This window comes from Gambusia affinis, linkage group LG19 (assembly GCF_019740435.1).
Source record: "Gambusia affinis linkage group LG19, SWU_Gaff_1.0, whole genome shotgun sequence".
NCBI classification, from domain to species: Eukaryota; Metazoa; Chordata; class Actinopteri; order Cyprinodontiformes; family Poeciliidae; genus Gambusia; species Gambusia affinis.
This window is the reverse complement of record NC_057886.1, coordinates 8,388,492-8,406,542: the sequence shown is the minus strand read 5'-3', so window position 1 is coordinate 8,406,542 and position 18,051 is coordinate 8,388,492.

The window sequence follows — 18,051 nt, the reverse complement described above, 5'->3', positions numbered from 1 at the left end:
ATTAAGGCCTCAAAAGAGTGTTGTAGTGGTAATTATTTAATTCCTGGTGAAATGGGCATAATTGTGGGAAATCATTAAATGTATATTTGTCTCTATTGAGTACAGCACTTTATGAACCAAAACTTGAAAACCTGCAAAAAAGTCTCTTAAAAAACTCTATCTGCAACACTGATCTTATTTATTGAAGCTAAGATATTTTCCAGTATTGCATTAGCACATGGTTCCTCTTATGTAAGTATTTACATTGATGAAAAAAAAGTTTGATAAAGTTGCAACTAGTAATCATCAGAAGTGAATTAAAACCTTCACATTTACATTCTAATGTGGAAATTGTGGCATGGGATCATGAAAAGGCTATTGTCTAACTGTGTAGCTAGTTAATATATGACTTTCACTCTCTGAAATGAGAGACAAAATAATTAAACTTCAAATAAAAATGTTCTTTTAGATGTTCCTGAATTTTATGTATTCAAATAACCAATTATGTATTTGCACCACCCAGCTGCTGGTCCCTGTTTTGATTGTTACAAAATCATTAGGAAGGTTTTTAGCGTTTCCATTCTGCTTTTCCATTTTGGCTTAGCTTTATGACACAGTGTAATGTGCTGCCGAGAACATCCACCTTGAAACTGAAATCCTTAAAAAGGATGGTTAAAAACACGCTTCATACATAACAAGCCGGAACCAATCCTGTCAACTTGCAGAGGCTGGCTCGTGAGAGCTGGAACAAGCAAGGTCTATCATTAGCAACACATGATTAGCTGCTTAATAATGTAGCCATGCTGAAATTCACATTATGCATTTTCTTTGTCTTTCTACTTTCACATGGGATAACACATAAAATGCTATCCAGTTCTCTTCTCCTGTCCTATTAACTATATATATATATATATATATATATATATATATATATATATATATATACCCATTAATTTCTTCTTCCATTTTGATCTTGATCTAATTGTGTTTTTTTGTTTGTTTGTGTGTTTGATTTTTTTTAAATAGGGATTTTGGTGAGTATGTAGAAGCATTGAAGAACTGCTCTCTTACTTTGAAGAAACAGAGAGAGGTTCTCAAGAAAGGAAAAAGTAAACCACTTTATCATGCTGGTGATTTCAAACATCTTACCAGCATGATTTAAACTGAATTTTGAATGTCATCATTGTTGAATCGACCAATTTACGTCATTGCTCATTTCTCAGTCACACAATTGGTTTTCATTATGTGGATCTTTCTAAGCAGCAGTTCAGTTCCTTTAGAAGTTGACTTGTGTAGAAATTCATCCATCTACTTAGGACCTAGAAGACACTGACTTAAGTCTTTGGTTGAAAGTGGATGCATAAAGGAAATAAAATTAAAATTTTTAAATTTGATCACATTTCTGTTCTGCTAGTGTTCATTAGCCAGAACATTAGCCATTGATCTGGCAGCAGACTGATAGAAAAATTTGCTTCAGATGAATGAAATTCAACCCTGTTCTGAGTAGCATTCACCTCGACTCCTGACTAGGAACATTTGCCAGATTCTCTAGAATAAATTCTGTTTTGCCTCTACAGTCTGCAGGCAAGATACTCATTGCACACATATATATTCCCCACAAGCTCACTTATAAGTGGCTTTTTATATTTTCTAATACTTTTCTTGTGATTACGACCACTCTGTGATCAGAGCAGATATCTCAGCAGATTTGGTTTAAGAGGTTGGTGAAAGACATAAGAGGCAACGCTACACAAACCAGAGGCACAGAGAGGGGCAGTAATTGAAATTGGGATGTCATTCATCAGGTTTCATAGAGGTGGCACAAACTGTGAGGTGCAGCGCACATTTGTTAGTTTGTGAGAGAGGGAATAAGCGTGTGTGTTACCTGTCAGTCGACTAAACAAAAGGACTGTGGCAGATCATTTTCTTCATGCAGAGAGATGGAAGAAACAAAAAAGAGCACTCATTTATTTTGTCATTTTCTATTTTCCCTTTTGGATACCAGAAAATCACCTTCAATTTAAATTTATTTAGACAATCGGCTGCAGCAGCTTCAAGCAAACCTTTTTCTTAGTATATTTTTTATGAGTCCAGCAGGGCTCCTTACAGACATTTTTCTTCATCATATGCAAACAAAATTCTAACAATGTTAAGTACTGACAGTTAGAAGATGTAAGAAAGGGTACAATCTTCTTCAATACCTGCTCTATAACCTATTATTTACAAGACTTACAAAAAAAAACGCAGGACTTTGATGTCAGCAACACTCTAGTAAGACTAAATTATAGCCTTATTTACACTTTTACATCTTACAATGCATTTTTAGTTTATTACAGATTTTCTTGGTGCATTTCTCATACAAAACCATTTGCAATTTATTCACAAAAAATATAAATTCATTTTTTGATCATATGATGATTTCAAGATTGAACAACTACGTTAGAGAAATTCAATTCTGCTCTAAGAAATGCACCAAAATGGCTGAGAACAAAAAAAAACTGTATCACGAAATATTGCACTTCATACTTCATTTGAGATGAAGTACGAGATTCATACTTCATACATCACCTGCTCACAAGGGGGCCATAGGGTGCCTTCACATGTGAACTCATGCAGGTTATATTTTTGTGAGAAGCAAAGATTAAGTGAGCAGACAGTGACTATCAAGTTCTGATTTATTGGGTGGCATTGAACTGTATGTTGAAAGACGAAACGTCAGGGCTTCCAAGTAAATCTTTATTGTTTACTTCACTCGGAAATGCTGAACATACCGCAGCCTGTCAAGCAGCAACATCCTAAAGACTTAGAATCCTAAACAAAAATATCATTCACTTGCATTGCTATTAAATATTACATAAATATCTGTTTTTTCCTACCTTTACTCTTTAGCTGTATTTTTCAATGTGCAGTTGGCATTTAATTCTGAATATTGAAACATATTCTTAATATAATTCACATCAAAAAGTAACCGCAAAACATTTTTAAGCTTTCAGGAGACAGAGCTGTTGCAAGGTAAGAGGTAAGGTACATGCTGTATCGATGGATGCCCATTAATGCACAGCCGTCCTTCTGTTGGCAGTCTGTAATTATATAATGAAATTATATGTTTATGAGTTGTGACACACATTATGAAGAACATGACTTTCTGACATTTAAACTGTAGACCTTTTTGTTGGGAGGCAACCGACTACGCCCACAGAAAATGACTTTTTTTTTTAATCGTCTTTTCAAAATTTGTCACATCGTTGTGCTCATGATTAGATCGAGTGGCCTCAATCATTCCCACAGCCTGTAAGAAAGAGGGAAATAAAGGCGAATTAAGTGTATTAAAATGAGATACCGCAAAGTAATTGCAAATGCGCTTTGTCAGTTGGCAACGACTGCAGTCCGGTTTCAGTGAGAAAATGGTGCAAAAATAATCCCAAAATGAATTGCTAATATGCAAATGAGGCCCCAAAATCCTTCTGGTTTGTGGCTTTTATAGCTTTCAAAGCACATCTGAGCTGTAGATTTATTTTCAAAGTTTATTGATAAACACTTTTTTATTGAATAGGATGTTACACATCTTATTAAAACAGAACTCTTGATTTAAGTATTCAACAACAGGCCTTATAACATTCTTCATCTTATTTTCCTCACAGATTTGAAGACATGGATTATAGATTTACAAAATTTAATTATGACTTAATGCTCAGATTTTATGTGGCCGCAATAAACGGCACTTTCCCGTCTTTAAATCAAACATGTATAAACATTGTTTTCTTTCCTTTACTACTAAAAAACAACAACAACAAAAAAAAAACACATGACCAAAGAAATTACTCATTTGGAAACTGGCTTCTTCCTGAGTATCCCGGGGAGGCAGATGGGGCGTAAAAGCCCAATTCCAAATGCATTATAATCTAAATGTCATGTTCAGTAATTGTAAAAGGTTTTAAGAGGGAATGTGTGTTTTTGATGTGCAGTTTATGAGCAGAACAAAAGTACAACGTAGTGTAGGCGCCCCGGGACAGTGGACTGAAATGCAGTGGATGGACGGTATGTTGATAGGTTTTATTTCACCTTAATGCCTCAATCTTTGTCATACACTGACTTTTATGCCTTCTTGTTAGAATAAGACTTTCATGACCTCCTGTGAAACTTATTGTATTTTTTGATTCCTCTATAATTATAAAACAATTGCTAAAGCACAATATCATTTACAGAATGTAGACCGGAACGAACACAGGGATGGGAAACTTGAGTACGTGTTTCGCTAAACACAGTAGTTCTAATCTCACTTGGGTAAGTAACAGATTTCATTGTCAAACTGATATGCAAGCTGTTACGTTGTCATCCAAATGATATCAGAGATTGTCATATGAATCTTTTTTTTTTTTTTTCTTTTTTTTGCATATGAACCATTCTCTCTCAGGACACTTTGGCAGTGTGATATTAGCCTGAGGAAGCCTGTCCTCACTGACACGAACAACTGTGTCCCCCAGTAGCATCTGTTCCCACCTACAGCCACGTGTCCTGCTTTTTTTGTGTCCTTGAGCTACAAAGCAAAGCGGTGATGCCTGCTCCAGTTTTCTGTGGGTAAGAATCTCAGCCAGACGGCTAAACTTTTAGAAGCTTGAGAGAGAGCAGGCTTTTTAAAATCACTGGAACACTTTTGCCCATTCTCTGGTAGGTAGAATCTTTCACACAGAAAAAAGTACATAGAGTGAAGTTCCACTCAACATAAAAACATTGAAGAAACATTGTTGGGGGTTTTTTCCCCTCCCTCTTTTCAGGAAGGGATGAAAAAAAGAGCCTGTGGGCAAAACAACAAAACATGCAGCAACCGTCCAATCTAGGCAAGCATCTGTGTGTGTATATAGACTTAAACAACAAACTTTAAGAGGCTAAGCTGCAGCTGTGCCTAATGCACATTAAATTAGAGTTCCTCTCTTATCATGTCTGGGTGCAGGGATGCCTTCGACTCATTTGTTTACGTTGCTGGAGCACAGATTTTTGTGCTTTTGTGTCCTGAAATTGACCTTTCAGTGTTGTGAATCTCAATAAAGGGCCCCATAAATCATTGCAGGTGTCTCAAACATGCCGGCAGGTAATTAATTGCTGGGGAGTTGGAGCCAATCTGAGCTGAGAGCTCAGGGGTGGGCCAGGAAATATGCACACGAGCAGGCTTCTTTTGGTGGCTTTCTGTTTCACTCGTGATTTCAATGGCTTTTATTTTCTTACATCGTTAAATTCCAGTTATGAAGACTCATTTTTTAAATTTGTTGTCAAATCAGACTTATCTGTTTGTTAACTAAATAAATGTGGTTGTTTTTTTATTGTTTTGCGGAAAGAAACTCTGGAAGTCACACTTACCAGGTAGAATGACTGACTCCATGGACACCAAGAAAATGACAGACCAGCTTTTTACTCTCTCACTGATTTTGCAAATCAATCATGATTAACAAAATGTAGCTTTTTTTTCCACAAATAAAATTCCAAAAGTAAATCCTTACATGTAAAGGCACAAAACTGATTTCTACAATAAAATAATGACAAATATGTTTAACCAAACGCATGATTACATAAATATTCAACCGCTTCAATTCAGCGAGATGTAATGGTACACAGTGGATAGATCTCCCTCTGGCTTTCTGCAGTTTTATGCCATTTTTCCTTGCAAAACTGAGCTAGCCCTGTCAGGTTGCATGGGGATCAATTATGAACAGCCCTTTTCAAGTCAAACAACCTTTTTATTTTCGAATCACGATTTGAGCTCCTCTGGGGAAATCCCAAACACGTTCCAGGAAAGTTCCACAACATTCCAGATCACAATAAAATAAGTTATTTCCTTGCCTTTTACCTGGAGGTTACAGAGCAAAAAGAAAGTCCAGGCTCCTGGAGCGACACGTTCAAGCTTTGCTGCTGCAGCGGGATATACGGAAAAAAAGAAAAGAAATATGTCATCTTAAAAAGAAAAATGGACGTACATTTTGTTGAAAGTTTGTTTGTAAGTTCTTCATTTTTGCCCAGCATGAACAGCTGGATAATAGGAATGGAGACAACAAAATTATCCCAAGATACAGATCACAACTGGTTTTGGAATGAAAGCACAGGCTTCCATTAAGCATTTGGAATTGCCCCAAGCTTACTCTATGGCAGACTATGTCAGTATTTGACCTTGAATGCACAGTTTTGGATCTTTTAGTGTAAATCAGTGGAAAGAATAATTGCTTGGTAATACGGAGATTGTGAGTTCACAAGTGTCCCTTTTACAAGATGCCGAACAGAGTGTAAAACGTAAAACTGTTGCATACAAGCTCTTTGAATAGAAGCGTGATAACAAAAAGCCCTGCATATGTTCAAACCTTTAACATTCATAAAACAGATAATTAAAGCTAAAAATGAATGGCATTCATGCAATGACGAGTGAAGGCAAATTTCTCACTGAAACTGTAATTCCTCATAGCAAGATTATGATCTTAGCTTTGCATCGATAAACAGATGAAGTCCTACTGGGCATTCTAATCATGCGATTTCTAGAGCTGAAATTTTAAATTGGGTTAAGCAAAGGCAGGTGTTCTTGCATGAATTATCCAGTTATAATGTATACTCTTGTGGTCCTATACAATCACATTGGCCCCTTGGAAAACAATAAACAACCATGCTAGTTCCGGAGGGTAATTGTCTCGCAGAGTAATCACAAACAAGGGGTAATTATTTATTGCCAAAGCTTCCTCATTTAATTTCTAGTTGCTGCAACAGAGTGGATGTAATATGAATGGGCAAAACACAGGTGCAAATCTGCGCGGGCACTCTAGTTTGATTAAAGATACAACGCTTGATTGCAGAATACCACGGGGAGACGAAGGTGTTGAATGGCTATAGATGTGGGTGCATGAGCTCGTCTGTAAAATGTTCCCCCTTGGAGAGGCACAGCTTTCAAATACAGCTTAGGAAGCCCTGCTGTGGATCAGTCTGCCTTAACAGCCTGTAATTTGTACAAAAAAAACCAAACAAAAAAAATAGAAAGCACAAACAATAAAGGAGATATAATGAAAATTACAAGTTTATTTTAGGATTTTTGAGTTTATTCAATCTGAATTTGTGGGAATTTATTTTTGTGTGTACAGAAGTGTGTGCTTGTGACGGATTGATTTCATAGCTCAGCTCTTTCTGTCCAAGTACAACCAGTGATCCAAAGGTTAGACATGATCTGAGCGGCAGACGAAGAGGCTAAAGGAAACAGTGCATGTGATTTTCTTCCCAGCTAACTTAGACGATTGTAGCTTAGAATTATGTGATGAGACTTATTTGGGTATCTAGGACAGCCACTCAGATGTCTTGGCTGCTGGCTTACATGAACACAAACAGAAACACTTAATTCCACTCACTTTTTTATAACCTGTACACCTTCTACTCTGTTTAATTTCTCTTTAATGTCAAACAGGAACACAGCAATTTGTTGGTAAAATCACATTTGTTTCTTTTATCAAAACTATTCTTTCCCCCATGCACCAAACTTTCAGACGTGTTTTGTAAATATGTTGATTTAGTTTTTTTATTTATTTATTTTTTTAAACAAAACAATTAATTTTTTTCTTTAGAAGGCATTCATGTGGGTGTAGTTTGCGCGGACACACATATTTTTATTAGATTTTTAAGAGAAATGGGCTCCACTGTCACATGGATTAGAAGGTGTTGCAATTTTGGATTTCTGTGTTAAAATTACATTTGGTCAATGAATTTAAATGAAAATTTTAATTGAGTACATGTATACAAATGTATAACTCGTCTCATATGTTTTTAAGATATATGTAAAATACACCAACACTATGTTAAATTTTAAATGACATCACCTCCAGCTGCTTCATTTCATAACCAAATGTTCCTCAAAAGAAAACAGGTCCATCACAGAGCAACACCATACTCTGCTTACATTTGGCCAAATCTTTTGGCTTGGTTGTGAGTTTTTTTTTGTCTCTGAGTATCATTTTTTTTCTAACCTATTCCTTTTCCATCAGTACAACTTTTAATTTTTATTTTGTGTAGTTTGTTTTTAATTTTGTTCTGCTGTTTCTCCAAAACACACAAACAAACACAGCCCTCCTCACGAAGCTGTTGCTGGCCCAGATAAAAATGCTTAGCAGAGCTTGGCCAGCCGTGTTATATAACACCGCCACACTGCCTGAAGTCAGGCCTGCCTTAAAGTGATATTAACCTCGGATGATGATGATCTATGTCTCATATATACACACACGCGTGTGGGCGTGTGTGTATATATATTGTTTGTCTTTTACAAGAAAAATGTAAGGTTATAGGCTTGCCTTCAACTCAAATCCAACAATGTTTTGTCAGTTATTCGGTTAGCACGAAATTCGTAGACTAATGTTTTACTTTCATTTCAGAATTTAGGATCAATCCATGGTAATAAACAAAAAATATTCTAACTCTACAAATGTTCATTTCCTAAAGAAAATTGGATGTTATGCCAATTTACAGCAAAGAAGTTATGCAAGAATGAAGTAGAAATGTGCCAAAAGTCCCTTTGTGAGATGGTTGTTATTTTGCACTAAATGTCTTCATTAATTAAACAATGTGGAGATGGATGGTTAGTCTTCCTGTCATCAAATGCTGTTTACTGGAACATATTTTGCTTAATGACACCTAATAACAAAGTTTCTTACCTCTTTTCTTTTTTTATTTTTGCCATGAGCCTACAAACGGTATTGTGCAGCTGCTGACACTGTTAATTTGTCACATTTCTCTGTTGTTCACATTGTTGTTGTGCAATTCTTTCATGTGAAGTTTACACGTTTTCCGTGAGCCTGTCTTGGTTTGCTGCAGTGAACTTCCACACTCGAAAAAACATGCTCGTCTATAAGTGATTCTGACATGGACTTATAATTTGCACGTGACAGTCCAGGTTGGACTCCACCTTTTGTCCTATGGGAAGTGAGATATGCTGCTAACACTCCTTCAGAAAGCTAAAAAAAAAAAAAAGAATTATGAAGAAATGAATGAGTTTGTGTTGCAAATTGTCTCCTCTTATACTCAAAAAGTATGATATTCAAGGTCTGCTGAAGGATTTTTTTTGACCGACTGAGTAAGTGGAGTCACTTGGGACCCTCTTTTATGAACGCTCAGCTTCCTCTGCTGGACTGTTCCACTTTAGCTCATCCTTTTTCTGTCCCTGTCCTCCCACTCCGATGAAGGCATTCAGACAAAGAAAAGTCCCCTCTGCACCTCCATATGGGAGCAATGCATTGAAGAAAAGAAGCAGAGTACTTAGAGTTGACGGCTCTTATCAGCTGGGACAGTCCGACCAAGTACTTCTCTTGTTGTCATTGCAACTGAGAAGTAAACGTTTTCAGCAGTGCAAGCTTTAAGATGTTTCTTGGGCCCTAGTGATAACCTAAAATCTGACCACTTTTTTTTTTTAAGTTTCAGTTCACTGCTACCAATTTGAAAGCATCAACCTTCTCATGAAAAGACACTCTGGTAGAAGTGAAGGGAAGGGAATTTTAAAGCATAAAAAAAAAAAAAAAAAAAAAAAACTTTAGGCCTTACATATTAGACACAAACATCACTGTGCATTTTAGCCATAATTGATTTAAATAGAAATTAAATACAGAATTTGTGTTAATAACTATCCCTTTATTAATTCTTTTTTCCTCATCTTCTTCATTTTTACCTGAAAAAGTTTAAAAAGAAGGTCTATATTTATTGGTCCAATCTCAAAAAGCAACACTACTGCTTTCATATAAGGAGGAATCACCTTTTATGGCACACATTTCGTTTTGTCATTGCTGAATTTCATTTCACCATCCACAACTTGGGTTAATTACAACCAGATAACTTGCCCCTGATTTCCAACTTGAAATCTTTCTGAGAACTCGAAAGAAATGCAAGACATTTGTGAATCTGGGAACTTTTCAGAAAGCCTTTTTAGGACTCAAGTGAAACACAAACCTCATGAAGTAAACACAGAACAGCTGTGAATCTTCCCAGCAGTGGGTGAATCGACTGCTGGGTTAGGAGATCACATAAGAACCCAAAACAACATCTAACGCACTGCTGGGCTCAGTTGCCTGAGGTGAAATCAGTACTTATGATTCAACGCCAGGAAATGGACCGCTGTAGGCCAAAGAGAACACAAAGGCCAGAACCATCAAATCTGTTCTTCAACAGAAAAGCTAAAAGGAGTGTGACTGGCCATTGTTTGTGATCAAAATTTGAAGATTACGATTATTGCTGGATATAATATTATTATAATTATTATCATTAAATATTTGTTGGTGTTTTTAGTTTTGTTTTGTGGTGAAATTTAAAGAAATAATGATTGTTCCTCCACTGTAAGAAAAGTAAAACAGATGCCGTCGTATCGTAATGTGACTATTTCTGCAGCTTTCTCAAGCAGCTCTGGAAACATTTCAACTTCAGGGGGTAATTTTGCCATTTTAACTCTTGAAAAATGTGTAAAACTGTGATTGCCCAAAGTTCTCATAAATTGAATTTCAAGAACCATTAAAATGAACTGTTACACACCACAGGTTTTATGGGCATAACAACAAATAAAAACAAGAACACATGTCGAATGACTTTTTTTTTTTTTTGTGGATTGAAAAGACAGCCTTGAAACCCACTCAGGTGCAAAGAAATTAAATTACTACACTGGAACTTTGAGGGAGAACTATCAAAATTAAAATCAGAGTAACTTAATTGGAAACTCATGGTCGCACGGTTGCTTGTTTTGAATCTGCTCCCCTTCCTTTTACATATGCTTCAATAAACAGCTGCAGATAAAAATGTCACAATGTCAAAACAAATTAAGAGTTCGTCTTATCATTAATGAGTCACAGTTTTGAATATGCTGTTTAGGCGTTTGCCATATTTGGGTAGCCTTGCACGAAACCTGAAATGTATTTGTAAAACGCTCAGGAAATCAGCTTTTGTTTTAATTTTGGAAATTCATAGGTTATTCACCTCATTAGCATAGTTCTCATTATGTGTACAGCATTGACTAATAAAGTATAAGCAAACAGATATGGTCACATTTTATATACAGCAATGTACCTGGATGTGGTAGACAGCAGAAGGCTACACATGTTCACAGTAAACACAGTTTATATGTGAAATGCGCTTGTTTCCAGTGATATTTTGCCCGGAACCACGCTCACGGGACAGATATGTTTAATGTTGGATATGCATGAGAGGGGCTGTTAGGAGTGTCTGTGATCTGCCTTAACTAAAGAAAAGAGGACATGGTAAGTAAATAGCCAGAAGCTTCAGGATGTCAGGATTAATACCAACAAACAGGAGGAAAGAAACATACATGCACTGGCAAACATTCATGCAGGGAGGGTGCTGTGTGTGGGTGAGGGGTTTGGAGATCATCAACTCTCATAAGGTTCAGTGGAAGTTGAGCACTGACCTTGTTTCACCTGGCCTTCTCCTCTTTAGCTTCCCCATCCTCCCCACTCTCTGCCCCTGGAAGAGCTTACGCAGGTCTTTTGTAACACTTGAGGGATACTTGCTCCTGCTGGATTTCTTTTCCTTGTCACTTAGCCAATGCTTTGCTCCTGTGCTGAATTTTTTATCAGAAACAAATTTCCTCTGGAACCTGAAAACGCTTTGCTCACACTTTTTGCTAATGTTCAGCATGCAGGATATTCAGTCTTGCATGCACCTGACAAGATATTTTTTTTCCCCTCTCTCCGTCTCTCTTTCTCCAAAACACCTAAATCTTTGACACCCAGTGCGGTTATGGGAAAACTTAAATCTAAAGTTGGTGTTTTGTAAGAGTGTGCTAAAAATTTAAGATAGTACGGTAAAGCTCTCCTGTGTCGAATGTACATCTTACATGAGCTCCCAAAAAAAACTTACTAAAAATCTTCCAGCCACACTGACTCCATTACAGCATGTCAGAAAACATATGCTTGCTGATATTAAATGATTTAACTTTTGTGTTGATATGTTGTATTTTTTTTTTAGAACTGCAGTTGTTTTACAGCAGTTCTCAGTTACATGAAGGCCTCGCCTTCATGTAAATATCCTTTTTCACTTTCCACATTTTTTCACATTACAATTAAGGTCCCATTATATCTGTAAAACAAACAACCTGATGATGTAAAATACAATTAACTCACATCTCCACCATTCAACTTTTGCACTAAAACTCTGCCTTAGGTGTGGACATTTAGGACATTGTAAGTACATTCAACTTGCCATTTACATTAGATGTTTATAGCATAAATGCAATAGAAGATTAGGAATGTAAAAGGCTACTCAAGGGGCTGTATTATGTAAAATTAATCATGTTGTGTTATTCCCTCATCAAAAATATAAATAAAATAAAATACCTGGAATGTTGCTTTGATTCTTTCATGTTTGAGAAATCCTTGAATCTCCCATAGCAACCATTCAGAGGGGCAAATTGGTCTCACCGATATGTATATATATATATATATATATATATATATATATATATATATATATATATATATATATATATATATATATATATATATATATATATATATATATATATATATTCAGCTATATTTGCATCTACAATGTTCTTTCTTTTTACTGAACACAAGGTATTGCATAATTTTTGTAGGGGGAGGAAATGAATTAATTATTTACAATTTGTTTCACCAGTATAAATCTGAAAGTGAGGCATACATTTTTAAACTGCCCCAATGAGTCAGTGCTTTGTAAATGAATCTTTTGTTCTCTTATTGCAGCTGCAGGTTTTCTGGGAATATGTCCATCCATCCATCCATCCATCCATCCATCCATCCATCCATCCATCCATCCATCCATCCATCCATCCATCCATCCATCCATCCATCCATCCATCCATCCATCCATCCATTTTCTTGTCCCTAATGGGGTCGGGAGGGTTGCTGGTTCTGGAAATATGTCCTTTCCATATTTGCTAAATGAGCATCTGTGATTTTTGCCTTTGACTCTTAGCGACATAGCTCAAGTTCTGTCAAAGATTGGTTTTAATGTATTGACACAGATTTTAAATTAGATTAGAGCTTATGTTCCCTGCTTTGAAAAGGACACTTGAGAGTATAATTCCAATCCATAAGCTTACAATACTATATATCCTGCCTGATCTGAGCTGCAGCATTCAGAAAGTAGCATCAGATGAATGAAAGCATTTATTCATCCTGGCTTGTAACAAAGACACAGGCTGGGAATACTGACACAATGGTGTTGTAAATTGTGTTTTTTCAAGTTACAGTAGTAATGTGACCCAGTTGCCTTTCTTTAAATACAGAAATGCCGCAGCCATCTATAACGCTCCAAAATGTATTAAAATTAATTAGTTATAGTAATGTTAACTGTACGGTTCCATTATTTTTACCTTACTTTTCACAGTCCATTCAGATAACTAGCAGCAGTCTGTCATTGCACTATAACAGTCATTCTGGAAAGTTCATTAGAAAGGGAGCTGTTTAAATTTAATGGGGCAGCAGATGTGCCACAGTCTGTTCAGGATTAGGCTACAGATATTCTGCAGTCGACGAGGCTATGAATGTTAGCATGTGAAAATAATTCTGTAATTTCTTCACTAATCATGTTTGATTTCTTTGGAAACTTAAATGTGTATGTTTTTCTTTACAATCAATATAATTTTACTCAGTATGAGTCTGGAGAACTTCAAGAAAGTCAGAGGGTTTAGGTTTCGCACAATATTAGTAACGTTAGACATTTATATTTGTGCGTCTGACTGCATCAGTATACAAACAAGGTACTGCTACATGCTTAGGCTATTTACACTAACAACACCTGAATGGAAAGGTTACCAGTTTCTTCAAAGTACAACAGAATCTTGGTAAACCTACACAATAAAAAAATATTATTATTGGGCCCAATGCTTTAACACATAAAAAACCCAAGATATAGAGTTAGGTTAAATGTTAAGGGCTGCTCAGAGAATTACATACACTTTTGAACAGAAAGATTGTCATATTCATTTGTTCTGTGATTGTACAACAAATGAATTCAGATAATCCACAGGGTTAAATTTGGCTAAATATCCCCCACTAAATTGGAAAAAAACAACAACTTTACTTTCAGCGCCAGCTGCTCAGTAATAATTATACTATAATTAATCAGATTGGTAGGTGGTGTCAGAATGGGCATAGCCTCATGTAGCAAGAACATAGCTACCACTGGATGAGCAGTACCCTTAATTTTTCACCTTAATACTGTTTCATTAGAATTTGTTTCAACTTTCAGGCATAATGTTTAAAGCATGAAAATAAGGGTCAGCTTTGCATTTAATGGAACATTCCATCCCCAAAAGAGTGTAGAAAAACAAGAAGGAGGATAAACCACAAATTCTTCACCTTCAGCTCAAATCAATATTTAGATTGTAGAAAGATGTTTGTTCTCATAGTAGAAACTAATGCTGAGTTTGGAATGGTTATTAATAATATCAAGCTGATCTGAACCCTATTAAAAATGTATAGCTGTCACTTAAAACCCTGTGTGTGCCAGAAAACCACATACTTTAAATACACTTCACTATTTCTATAGGAAAAGAGAAAAAAATGTTAGGCCTGGATTGCAACAGAAGCGTGCTGATGGCTACATAACACATGAGATTTATCTGCAATTACTAAAGGAGAGACTTAAATGAATACATTTGAAAAGTTTTGTTCATTCAAAAAATCCAAATAAACGCCAGTGATGACTGCAAGCAAGCTTCTAACTGCGACCGTGTATTTCCTACAAAAACAAGCTTCTCTGCTGGCTAGATTCAGTTTTAGCAGTTGGGTGCATATATTTGTCTTTGTGATGAGCAGAGACAGCGCTGTCAGTGAGGTCGAAGATAATAATGGGTTTTTGTATAAGCACCATCTGCAAGCTCTGGCCTTTAAAAAACACTTGCTCTTTAAGATGCAGAAGGCCTTTGTCTTTAGGAAGGTCAATGCTCTCTACCTCCCTGCCTCTCTTCCCCTCTCGCCTCATCCGCTAAACAGCTACAGTTACTTAGATGACAAATTGTTCTTGATGCCTGGTGATGAAAAAATTGGAGGTAGGAATGGATGGGCTTAGATGAATCATGAAAGCATGAGGGGAAAAAAAGCACTGAATGGAGAGTTTTGAAGAAGAAGAAAATACTAAAGAATTTGGCAAACAAATAGTACTTACATTTTGTTTTTGTTTTGTTTTGTGTTTTTTACAAAAGTGTCGACAGCTCAATGCTTGTGCACACATATCCCCACGTGGGTTTTTCACATTATGGATGCAAGTGCACATGCTCACTGACGAGGCTCCATCAGCGCCTGATGGAGACACTGACCTGGAAAGAATGATCTGAGCAGGCACTAAAGTGAGTTCTCCAAATGATGCGTCTTTTAGTGTGTTCGAATTCTAGGCCTTTTTTTTTTTCTGCATGAAGATGTTTGGATTAAAAAAATGTTTGATCTCCACATAAAATATTCAGTGGGAGAAGAAGAACTTTAATGCTCCTTTAGCAACTGTAGCATAGGCACCCAACTGCCCTTATAATTCATGTGTGTGTTGGTTTTTATTCATTGCTGCTGCTGCTTCTCTTTGATAAATTCAGAATTGTTACATGTTTTTTTGTTTAACCCATTAACTAACTTCGTGTTGTCATATAGGTGAATAACTCAGGAGATCCAACCAGTAGAGCTAGTCTCCTGGTTTGCACTTTACACCAGATTGGCACTTTTGCTCCAAGGGAAATGTGCTATGCAGAATTTCTACAATAAAGTAAACTGATATATCATCCTTAATAAAACATCAAAATAAAGCAATAAAGAGAGAAAAAGGTCTGTCTCTAAAATAGGATAAAGATTTGACTGTCAAAACTATCCTCCTCACAGTGATATTAACTACTTTCTTAACTTTTGAAATTGCTTGAATAATAAAGAGAAGAGTGTGATCTTAAGTTTTGCTTACATTTATGTCCAGAGACTTTCCCTTCATGTTATGTTGTTTCTCATGGGCATGTTTGATGTAATCACTAATGACATAGTAAGCAGTGTGAACCTGGCAGAATCCTGATGTGCAATCCTGTATGGTATGGAGCTGATGTGACAGATCTCACTGCATGGGCACCATTCTGTGTAAGCTACACATACAGCTACTGAAAGACTGTGCATTCACTCGCACGCTAATGCATGCAAATACATGCGACGCAGCTTGTCAGAGCACTAACATATCATCCTGCTTAGATGTTTATCTCACATTTGCTTTGCCCCTGAATGAAGCTATTTGGTTCATATTGCGGTGATGTTCCAAAAACGCATGATGCTCAATGTCAGACATCAAGTCATCTAGGCATGTAAATTTGCCTGACTTTAATAATTACGCATAAGAAATAAGGATATCATTAAAAAGTTAACTAGATTTTGTGAATCCAAACTTTAAACATAGATAGATTCATTGACCACATGATGATATATTTCAAGCACTGATTTCTGTTCATTTCAATAATGTTGGTTTTAAGCTGATGAAGACACAAAATTCAGGTTCTCAGACAATGGGAATACGATGATAGACAAACAACAACAAAAATTTAAGAAATGTTGACACACTGAAATGTATCTCCATGTGCTCTATAGATTTTGCACACAATACTTGGTTGGGGTTGCCTTGGAGAATTGGAATTGGATTTAACAAAGCCTTTGCCTTAAGTTTCAAGCTCTCACATCCAACAAACATTAAGTATAAATGTATAACCTTTAGAGAAAATAAAATCTTATCCCTCTCACGCTCCCCCACTGCTTGACCTGCTGTCTTCCTCTGACATTTGCTGGTAGACAGCTGCACTGACTTTCGACTTAATAAAATCTAGTGGATGTCCAAAATACGTCACTGTTTTTGTTCTTGAAGCACCAATGCAAAGCACAGCTCATACTTTGTGAATTTCCACGCTTTGAAATCCTCTCATATCTAGCTACTTTTAAGCTTTTCCTTCCACTCAACCTTTCACTAAATATTCTTGACTCACTCTTTACAGTCAGCTTCTGCATTAGAGACCTTTTTGTGACTGGGCAACTGTCAGATCTGTCCCAACTTTGTGTACTTGTTGTTTCTAAGAAACAGAATTTAAGATTCTTACTGGCTGATCATGAAGCACAAATAAATCACAAATACATATTCATACACATTCCCTTTTGAATTCAGTTACATAATAAATATAATAACTTTTAAAAACATATGTTCTATATTGATAAACTTATTAAAACTACGTACATCATGATACTCATCGGTGGTTTTTGACTATTGTTTTGTGCTTTTTCTTTATTATCATGCTGCATAACAACAGTATCAATATCGGCATTTCTCAATTTTCACTCCTCCTAAACACTTTGTCTTTCTGCCAGATGCTCTCCCATCAGTTTGCTGTATGTTGTTAAAATCATCAGAATTTACGCAAGTGAAGAAGAAAGATAATTGAAAACCATTTGGGAGTAAATAAAAGGCACTGAAACGAACACAGTTAGATGCCATTGTATGAAATTGTTACCGCTTTGTTGCTGCAAGTTTAGGGAGCTAAATCAAGCATTTCAATTTGTGCACCTGCTGCCGGCGTGCTCTCACAAGCATGCACGCAGATGTGCACAGTAGACATAATGATATTGCAGCTTATCAGGTCGGCTGTTTTTCAGAGGTGGCAATAACAAAGCGTTTCCAATAATTAAGTCATTGGAAATCAAACTGCCAAGCTCCCATCTCCCCATCTCTTTGTTTCTGTTCCTTTGTTTCTCACCCACTCTTTTGCTCTCTTAGAAATGTTTGCGCACTTTTGCATTTGTGAAAAGCCTTCCTGATATTCCTCATCACTTCTCTCAAAATCCAGCCCTGCAACCAAATTGCTAATTTAGGCTAATTCCAGCCTAAATTCTAAAACCATAATGTCATGCTGAGTCTGCTTTACTGATCTTCCTTTAGAGTGGGAAAAGACCAGAAAGACCTTTATACCCCAAACTGAGAATTGATTTTCTAAAGGTCTGGAGGACTGTTGAACATTTGTCTCTATTGTCTTTTCAACTCAGTTAGAAATCAATTTGATTTATTATTAGTGTAGTGAATCAT